Source organism: Dermacentor silvarum, chromosome 9 (genome assembly GCF_013339745.2).
Source record: "Dermacentor silvarum isolate Dsil-2018 chromosome 9, BIME_Dsil_1.4, whole genome shotgun sequence".
Lineage (NCBI taxonomy): Eukaryota > Metazoa > Arthropoda > Arachnida > Ixodida > Ixodidae > Dermacentor > Dermacentor silvarum.
This window is the reverse complement of record NC_051162.1, coordinates 160,011,222-160,021,042: the sequence shown is the minus strand read 5'-3', so window position 1 is coordinate 160,021,042 and position 9,821 is coordinate 160,011,222. Positions and strand designations below refer to the sequence as shown.

The 9,821-nt window shown below is 51.8% G+C and overlaps 1 pseudogene; it reads right to left on the bottom strand.

Moving 5' to 3' along the window:
• Nucleotides 1-480: 480 nt before the first annotated feature.
• On the bottom strand, nucleotides 481-9,383 carry LOC125939927 (uncharacterized; annotated as a pseudogene).
• Between the last annotated feature and the right edge of the window lie 438 nt (nucleotides 9,384-9,821).

Sequence of the window (9,821 nt, the reverse complement as noted above, 5' to 3'; positions counted from 1 at the left end):
TCCACAATCCGAGACACCCCTGACATCGACATCGCAGACAGCCGCCTCCTTCACATGTGGGAGGCCCATGCCAGCCATCAAAAACAATGGTTAGTCAGCAAACATAATAGAACACTCAGACTACGCATCGCAACACTGGCAAGAGAGATTGAAGCCCATGCGGGGCAGCTGGCACGCCAGCAATGGAGCCAGCTACGCGATCGCATGAACGACAATCTCGGCCTGAAGGACACAGGGACATTTCTCCGCTGTCTACTGGACCCAGGTCACACCAAGACCAACCAGCGGAAGAATGTCAGCCGAATACTCCACAAACTCCCCCTACAAGACCAGGCCCTTCTCGAAGCCCTCAAAGAACAATAACTCACTACCACTTCTCACACACCACTCCCTGAATACCGCGGCAACCCGAACCCCAAATTGGATGAAGACATTGCGCCATTCGAAATACGGGCAGCCATGCACAAGCTCAGAACGGCATCAGCTCGAGGAACAGACAAAATCACCAACAAGATGCTCCGGAATCTGCATGAGCACTCCATACAGGCCATCACCGACCTCTTCAACGAGTGCAGGCAAAATGGAGTGCTCCAAGCACAATTGAAGCATGCCAAAATCACATTTATCCCTAAACCAGGGAAACCTTTGGATCTCAATAATCTCCGACCGATCTCTGTAACCTCCTGCTCAGGGAAACTTTTCGAACATGTAGTCCTGGGCTGCTTGCAGGAACACATGCACGAACGAGACCTATTCCCCTGCTGCGTAATCCCCCCGATTGGATTCCGCAGCCATCTCTCCACCCAAGACGTAATGTTACAGCTTTCAATAGAGGTACTACACCCCAGGAACGCTAAGCGCACCAGGGCCATATGGGCTCTGGATCTCACCAAGGCTTTCGAGAACGTTCACCATTGGGCCATTATGAACGCTCTCTCGAATCTTAACGTAGGGGAACGAACGCACTTCTACTTAGCGGCCTTCCTCTGCAACCGAACGGCAGAAATTACATTTGGTTCACTCACCTCACCAACCTTCCCACCAGGCAGCAGAGGTAGACCTCAGGGCTCAGTCCTCTCTCCATTGCTTTTCATCATTACGCTCATACCCATGACGAAAGCCCTTACAATAATCCCCCACCTCTCCCATTCATTCTATGCGGATGACATTACACTTTGGACATCCACTGTGTGATGTTTTTTGTTTATCACCAATCTCGAGGGCGTGTGGGTGTTAATAGAGACGGGGTTGGAAGACGCATGGCAAAACAGCAAGCAGATTTTTACTCACACTCAAAACCAAAAACCTCACTAAAAACTCACTCGTACTAGCACACATTGAACTAGAACACAATGAACAAATAAATGTTAACAAATGTGCAGCCTTTTAAAGCAATAAACATGCCCGGAATTCCGCCTACGTTAGTCCTGGGCGTTTTCTCCACGAAAGTCAGGCAACCCTAGCCTCAGACTGCGACTATACACGAAAGAATCGTTCTTACAGAGTTCGTCGATGCACGTATTTTCCCGGCCGGAAACTTGTCAAATATTCTTCGATGTCGTTGTTCTATACAACGCGCAAGACAAAGCACGTAACTGAATCGTCACCGAGTCAAATCAGCGCGTACAGCGCGTCGTAATTGCAGCCTCCGCGATCAACTTCAGAAACATTTTCAGAGCTAATTGCGGAGGCCACGCTCCGCTGTGCTGAGTACGGTGAACGCCACCTAGGTGGCGTTGGTAGTGCTTCTTGATGCCAGCGTCCCTTCGAATGCTGGCATCGAGGCGTCGTAGTGCTGAGACCACCGAAGCGTTCACTGTCGGTGCGCGTTAGTGTCATAATGCAGTACTTCTCTTTTCTGCTCGTAGGCGGCGGCACCGCCCCGAGCAAGAGCGCGGGTACACGGAGGAGTGTTAGATATATAAGGCGCGTCTGTGTAGCTCTCTGCAAATGCGTTTGTGGCGCAATGGGTTAAACGCTCGGCGATCTATCGTCGCGGACCGAGAGGTCGTGGGTTCGATTTCCAAATTTTGCATGTTTGTGGAACTTTTTCTTCTGGTTTCTTTCTTTGTCTTCAATGTCGTTGTTCTTTCCGACTGTCGCATAATCGTTGCTGCTGTAAGGAAGAAGTGCGTCGTGTAGAGCTCCGCAGCCGGATCGCCAGCGCTACTGAAGTGGGGCTCGGGCTCGACGCTGTTCCTGGTGCGCCTGGCTAAACCTACGCTGCTGTGTCTTCCTGTTGGCGTCCTTCGGGCCGTCCACAGTCGTGCTAGACTTCCTTGTCATAATTGGTGGAGGTTTGCTGGGTCTCCTGTAATCCTGGAATTGCGCAGCCGGACCCTCCCTGCCATCATGACCTCCGCAGGCGCCACGAGCTTACCACCACCTGCTCCCCAGTCCTCCGTATGCCCCGGCACACTCCGTCAGCGGGACCCTCCCATCTTTAGCGGTGCTGATGACCACGACGTTGATGACTGGCTATCATCATATGAACGCGTCAGTCTTAATAACAAATGGGATGACACCACGAAATTGACCACCGTCCCTTTTTACCTCACCGGAATGGCCCACTTGTGGTTTCGCAACCACGAAAGCGAAGTTCCAAGCTGGACTGTGTTCAAGACAAAGTTCAGCGAGGTCTTCGGCCGCCCTGCTGTTCAAAAGCTTCGTGCCGAACAGCGTCTGCAGTCGCGCTCTCAGCAGCCTGTTGAGACCTTTACGAGCTACATCGAAGATGTCATCGCTCTCTGCAAACGCGTCGATGCATCCATGACTGACGGCACTAAAATCAAGCATATACTGAAGGGCATCGACGAGGACGCGTTTCAGATGCTCATTTCATAGAGCCCCTCTACTGTTGCCCAAGTAATTGAACTCTGCCAAAGCTATGACGAGCTTCGCCGTCACGCCTCCTCAGCCACCGTCCTGTTCCCCATCAGGAATCGTTGTCCGGTTTGACCTCTCCTTTTCACAATTCCAACCTCCTCTCGCAGATCAAGGCTTTCGTCCGGGAAGAAGTTGCTCGCCAGCTCTCCCTTACCTCCAACCCGACGGAGTCCAGTTCGTCACTTAGTCCGACCCTACGAAACGTTATAGAACAAGTGTCCGAGGTCCTTCCTCTGGAGCGGGCGCCTCAACTCACCGCCCCACTGACTTACGCCGACGCCGTCGCACGACCACGCCCACCGATGTTCCGGGTTCCGCCTCCGATGCCTATCCCTGTTTTTACCTCCACGCCACCACGACCTCCAGTCCATCGAGCAATTAATCCCTGGCGCACAGCGGACAACCAGCCCATCTGCTATTCGTGTGGTATTCCCGGACACGTTGCACGCCTGTGCCGCCGCCGTCCACTACATCCACGTGACGACCCACGCACAGCAGCGTACGACCATCCGTTGTCTTACGCTCCAGACCGCGATTTACCTGTTCCCCGCCCTAGCCTTCGCCCAGTTTCTGACCGCCGTTCTCCTTCTCCTCGTTGTCGCTCGCTCTCCCCGATGCGTCGACGTCCCTCTACCGCTGACACGGAAAACTAAGCGGCGCAGTTCCCGAGGCAAGAACTGCGTCATCGTCGCAACGCTCAAGCCCTCTTCTTTCGCCGCCCAACGTTATTGATGTCGCTGTTGAAGGTGTCTCTGTGCTTGCCCTCATTGACACAGGTGCCGCCATATCTGTGATTGCCGAAAAACTATGCCGCTCAATACGAAAAGTCACGACGACTTTCTTCGGTCCATTACTCCGCACGGCCACAGCACAGCACGTCCAGCCGGTGGCTGCGTGCACCGCCAGACTTGAAATTCAAGGAGTGCTCTACATCGTCGAGTTCGTCGTTCTTCCCGACTGTTCCCACGATATTATTTTAGGTTGGGATTTCCTCTCTCGTCACCAAGCTGTCATTGATTGTTCCCATGCAGAAGTCGCCTTCTCTTCGCTTGGCAATGCCATATCTGACGACGTTTCGATTTCCTGGACCAAGTTATCCCTCACTGACGACATCCAGGTACCCCCGCACGCATCCGTTCTGGCACCTGTATCCTGTTCCATTGCCTCCGACTCTACCGTACTCTTCACACCTTCCACTGCTTTCGTTCGTCGCCACATCTCACCACTCCCAACCGCGCTGCTTGACCTTCAAGCAGGTGCGACTCACCTTCCTGTATACAACCGCTTCCCATTCCCGATTACGTTGCTTCGCGGTGAATCTCTCGGCACTGTGGAGCCTTACGACACCATTACCGCGTTGGAACTTCCTAATGGATCGTCCGAGGTCAACACCCTCTCCGGTAGTCCCGTACCTGCCACATCGCCTGAAGACGTTTTCAGCCACGTTATCGACAACGCCTTAAACCCCAATTGCAGCGCCATGACCTCCTCCGTCTCCTCGACAAATTTCGCCCTATACTTTTGACAGCCATAGCACTTCTCTGGGTCGAACGACGACTGTATGCCACCGGATTGACACCGGTACTCACTCACCGCTACGGCAGCGACCATACCGCGTATCTTCGATAGAACGACGCGTCATTGATGAGCAAGTAGGTGAAATGCTCAAGCGTGGTGTCGTTGAACCATCCGACAGTCCATGGGCATCGCCAGTTGTTTTAGTTAAAAAGAAGGATGGCTCGATCCGCTTTTGCGTGGACTACCGTCGCCTAAACAAAATAACCCGAAAGGATGTTTATCCATTGCCACGGATTGATGACGCCTTAGACTGCTTACAAGGTGCAGAGTTCTTTTCCTGCCTCGATCTACGCTCTGGTTATTGGCAGGTGCCTATGGCTGCAGACGATAAGCCTAAAATAGCTTTCATCACACCAGATGGCTTATACGAATTTCGTGTGATGCCATTCGGCCTTTGCAACGCGCCCGCGACTTTTGAGCGGATGATGGATACTATTCTTCGAGGCCTCAAATGGAACACGTGCTTGTGTTATTTGGATAATGTAGTAGTGTTTGCACCATTTTCCTACTCACCTCGATCGCTTGTAGCAGGTTTTACGCTGTCTCAGTGACGCTGGCCTCCAACTCAACCTGAAAAAATGCCACTTTGGGGCACGCAAGCTGACAATTCTTGGACATGTCGTGTCGATGGACGGCGTTCTTCCCGATGCCGCAAAGCTCCGTGCTGTTAAAGAATTCCCAAGGCCAACGTCTCTAAAAGACTTGCGTAGTTTTATTGGCCTCTGCTCGTACTTCCGCCGCTTCATTCGACATTTCGCTTCGATTATGGCACCGCTGACAGAGCTACTTAAGGGAGACCCCAATCTTTCCGCGTGGTCCCCGGCTTGCAACGAGGCCTTCGCGACACTACGCCGCCTGCTTACAACACCACCGATACTGCGCCATTTCGATCCAACTGCTCCCACGGAAATCCATACGGATGCTAGCGGCGTTGGTCTTGGCGCTGTGCTCGCCCAGCGGAAGCCCGGCTACCAAGAATATGTTGTTGCTTACGCGAGCCGCACTCTTACGAAAGCTGAAGCGAATTATTCAGTCACGGATAAAGAATGTCTAGCGATCATCTGGGCCATTACAAAATGTCGTCCATACCTGTACGGCCGGTCATTCGATGTTGTCACCGATCACCACGCACTTTGCTGGTTGTCGTCCCTCAAGGATCCCTGTGGCCGCCTAGCCCGGTGGGCGCTGAAGCTCCAAGAGTACGGCATCCGGGTTGTCTACCGCTCAGGCAAGAAGCACGCCGATGCCGATGCTCTTTCGCGCTCGCCTGTCCACACCGACACTGTCAGTGTCTCCGTCCTAGACGACCCACTTCCCCCATTCGCTTCTGTCGACATGGCTTTGGAGCAGCGCAAGGACTCATGGATTTCATCTTTGATAGATTACATCTCTGATTCACCTGAACGCCCACCATCCCGAGCGCTACGCCGGCAAGCTTCGCACTTCGCCATCCGCGACGGCATCGTCTATCGCCGTAACTACAGTTCCGATGGCCGCAAATGGCTGCTTGTAATACCCTGGCAGCTCCGCACTGATGTATGCGCCGCTTTCCACGCCGACCCTCAGTGTGCACACGCTGGTCTCTTCAAGACCTACACCAGACTACGTCATAGGTTTTATTGGCGTGGTATGTACACATTTGTGCAAAAGTACATTCGCTCTTGCACAGAATGTCAACGCCGCAAGCCTGTTCCTTGCCGCTCTTCTGGACCAATGCAACCTTTGCCGTGCCCTTCACCACCCTTTGACCGGGTTGGAATAGACCTATACGGGCTTCTGCCATACACAGCTGCTGGCAATCGCTGGGTCATTGTAGCTATAGACCACCTCACGAGGTATGCCGAAACGGCCGCTCTACCCGCCGTGACGGCTCGTGACGTTGCCTCCTTCCTGCTTCAACGCTTCGTTCTACGTCACGGCGCTCCCCGCGAACTACTGAGCGACCGAGGCCGCGTCTTTCTCGCCGATGTCCTTCAAGAACTTCTCACTGAATGCCGCATTATTAATCGCTGTACCACCGCATATCACCCGCAAACAAATGGATTGGCAGAACGCGTTAACCGAACTCTTGGCGACATGCTTTCGATGTATGTCGGCTCCAACCACACCAACTGGGACCTCATCCTTCCCTATGTCACGTATGCCTACAATACGGCACCCCAGGCAACGACGGGCTTTTCTCCCTTCTTTCTGCTATATGGCCGAGAACTGTCATTTCCCATTGACACTGTTATTCCTTACCGCCCCGACTTATCGTCCCGTACACCGGTTTCCGAAGCCGCCCGGTATGCCGAAGAATGTCGGCAACTAGTTCGCTCCCTTACAACGCAAGAACAAGCGCTACAGAAATTTCGTCATGACGACGGGAGCCCTCACACCCAGTTTTCGCCTGACGCTCTCGTTTGGTTGTGGGTGCCTCCTACTTCGACACCAGGTGTCTCTTCCAAGTTTGTATCCCGATACCATGGACCCTACCGGGTTCTGTCTCCGGTGAACTACGTCATCGAACCTCTGACGCCCCCTACAGACCTGCGTCGCCGAGGCCGCGAAACTGTCCACGTCGATCGGCTCAAGCCATATCACGAGCCCTTCGTCCTCACGACGCCTTAGGCCTGCTGTGCGGCTCCGTCTTCAGCGAGGGGGGAAGATGTAAGGAAGAAGAAGTGCGTCGTGTAGAGCTCCGCAGCCGGATCGCCAGCGCTACTGCAGTGGGGCTCGGGCTCGATGCTGTTCCTGGTGCGCCTGGCTAAACCTACGCTGCTGTGTCTTCCTGTCGGCGTCCTTCGTGTCGTCCACAGCCGTGCTAGACTTCCTTGTCATACTGCATTGAAGTCGGTCCGTCGACTCGTTAGTCTCCGAAGCCTGTTTAACCCGGTCGCTGTTGCTGACGTGGCAGGGAGGCTCGACGGGTTAGGCCTATCGACGTGCTCGGCAGCCGCTTCCGTCCAGCTCCTTTCCCGAGTGCCGACTTGGCGTTCCGGGGATCATCGAACGCGCTGGTCTGCCGAAGAAGAGGGATCCTCTCTGGAGTGCCCGGCTTGCCGTGTGATGCTGTAGCTGGTCCAAGTAGCCTCACTCGAACGTCTCCGAGGTCGACGGCTGCACCTCGGACTGCCCGCGTCACGGACTCAGCCGAACCTTCCAAGTCTCCCGTCGCCAGAGCGTAGCTGACGATGCGACCTTCCTGGCACAGAGCCACGTCGATAATGCCAGCTCAGCCTCGCTTCTGCCTCGACCACACCTCGGGTCACGCGCCTCGCGCGCTCGTGCCGTTCGGAATGCATGTTCCGTTCACATCGTCCTTCTCTTCTTTTCTTTCGCCGCCGGCCTCTTTTTTTATTTCGAAAGCCTGCCCTTAGGCATAATACAAAGTATATGAAAAATACACGAACAGACTTGATTCATGTTCTTACTCATGACACACTGGTAATGTGGGCGAAATGGAGGAAACCCTCCAAGCGGGGGCGGACATCGTCGCGGCATACGCCGCGGCGGTGGTCCTCGCCTGCTCACCGACTAAATCAGAACTACTGCTCTTACACCCTCCAAGGTGTCGCACAGGCACGGGACTTCCGCCCAATATTCGAATCAACATGACGATCAACAAGTTCCCGAGGTTGATAAAGTCCGTATACTGGGCATCATTATTCAGAACAACGGCAAGAATACTGCCACCATTACTAAGCTCACCAACACAGTCCACCAGACCATGAGACTGATCCTACGAATTGCGAACCGCCACCGAGGGATGCGGGAACACGACCTCCGACGCCTTATACAAGCCTTCGTAATCAGTAGAGTGGTACACTCCCTACCATACCTGTTTCTTTCCAAGGCGGAGGAAGAAAAAGTAAATGCACTAATCAGGCAAGTCTATAAAACGGCCCTCAATCTCGCCAGGTACACGTCGAATGCCCATCTCCTCCTTATGGGAGTTAACAATACCCTAGATATTATCAGGTTATCGAAGCCCATCGTACAGCACAACTTGAACGCCTATCATTTTTTTTATTCATGTACCCTAAAGGCCTTTTACAGGCATTACATAGGGGGTTGAGAAAAACAACAACAAATAATGAACATTATGCATAGCACCGCAATAAAAGGAAGAAATTCTACACGGAATGCAAGATACATGATCACAAATACTACAAGATTGAGATATACAAATACAAGATTGAAATACACGAAATACAGGTTTGAATTAGAAGCTAAACATATAGGTCGTGGAAAGGCTTTTTATTTATCAGTATGCATCCAGCACTTCAGTTTACTAACAAAAGCATCGTGATTGGTCTCGGAAGCGATTTCAGCTGGCAGTCTGTTCCAATGATAGATGGCAAGGAATAGTGGTGACTGATGCATAAGTTTAGTACGAGCGAACTTTGGCTGCACTTTAAAAGGGTGATCTAATCGGGGAAAGACGCGAAGGGCCGGTTTAATATGAGCTTCTGTGAATGCCGAGGGATTATGATATAGTCGGTGAAAGTGAGATAGCAGTGCAACTAGTCTTCTTTTTTTGAGCATGCATAAATTTAGAGATAATTTCATATCAGTTACGCTGTAGTAACGAGAATATTTTTTCATGACAAATCTAGCAGCCTTATTCTGTAGCGATTCGAGTTTGTTGTTGAGGTATTCTTGATCCGGATTCCAAATGATAGCGGCATATTCCAATTGCGGTCTAACTAAAGTAATGTATGCTAAAAGCTTGGTCGCCTGGTTTGCGGAATACAGGTGGCGCCTGACAAAGCCGAGGGTTTTGGACGCTTTGCTACTTATGTGATCGATGTGCTGGTGCCACGTCAGGTCTGAAGAAATGTGAACGCCTAAATATTTCACTGTGGACACTTTTCAATGGCCGCGTTATTAATAGTGTAAGAGCAAGTATGGGGTACACAGGTTTTGGTAAATGTCATTGCTTTTGCTTTGGAGATGTTTATACCCATCTGGCATTTTTAACACCATTTAGCGATTTCATCAAGGTCCGACTGCAGCAAATTAGTGTCATCAGAGTTATTAATCTTTCTATAAATAACACAGTCGTCAGCAAATAACCGAACAGTGGAAGTAAGGTTATTGCTTAAATCATTAATGTAGAGAAGGAACAGTGCTCGTCCAAGCACCGATCCCTGAGGCACGCCAGATTTTACAGGTATTAGTGTGGAGCAATGTTCATTTGCAGAAACAAACTGTTGTCGGTTAGCTAGAAAACTGACGATCCAGTTCATCACATTCCTGTTTATATTAAGGTTATCCAGTTTCAGTATAAGACGATTATGAGCCACCTTATCAAACGCTTTTGCGAAGTCAATGAATACAGCGTCTATTTTAATTAGGTTGTGTAAAGCGTCGTG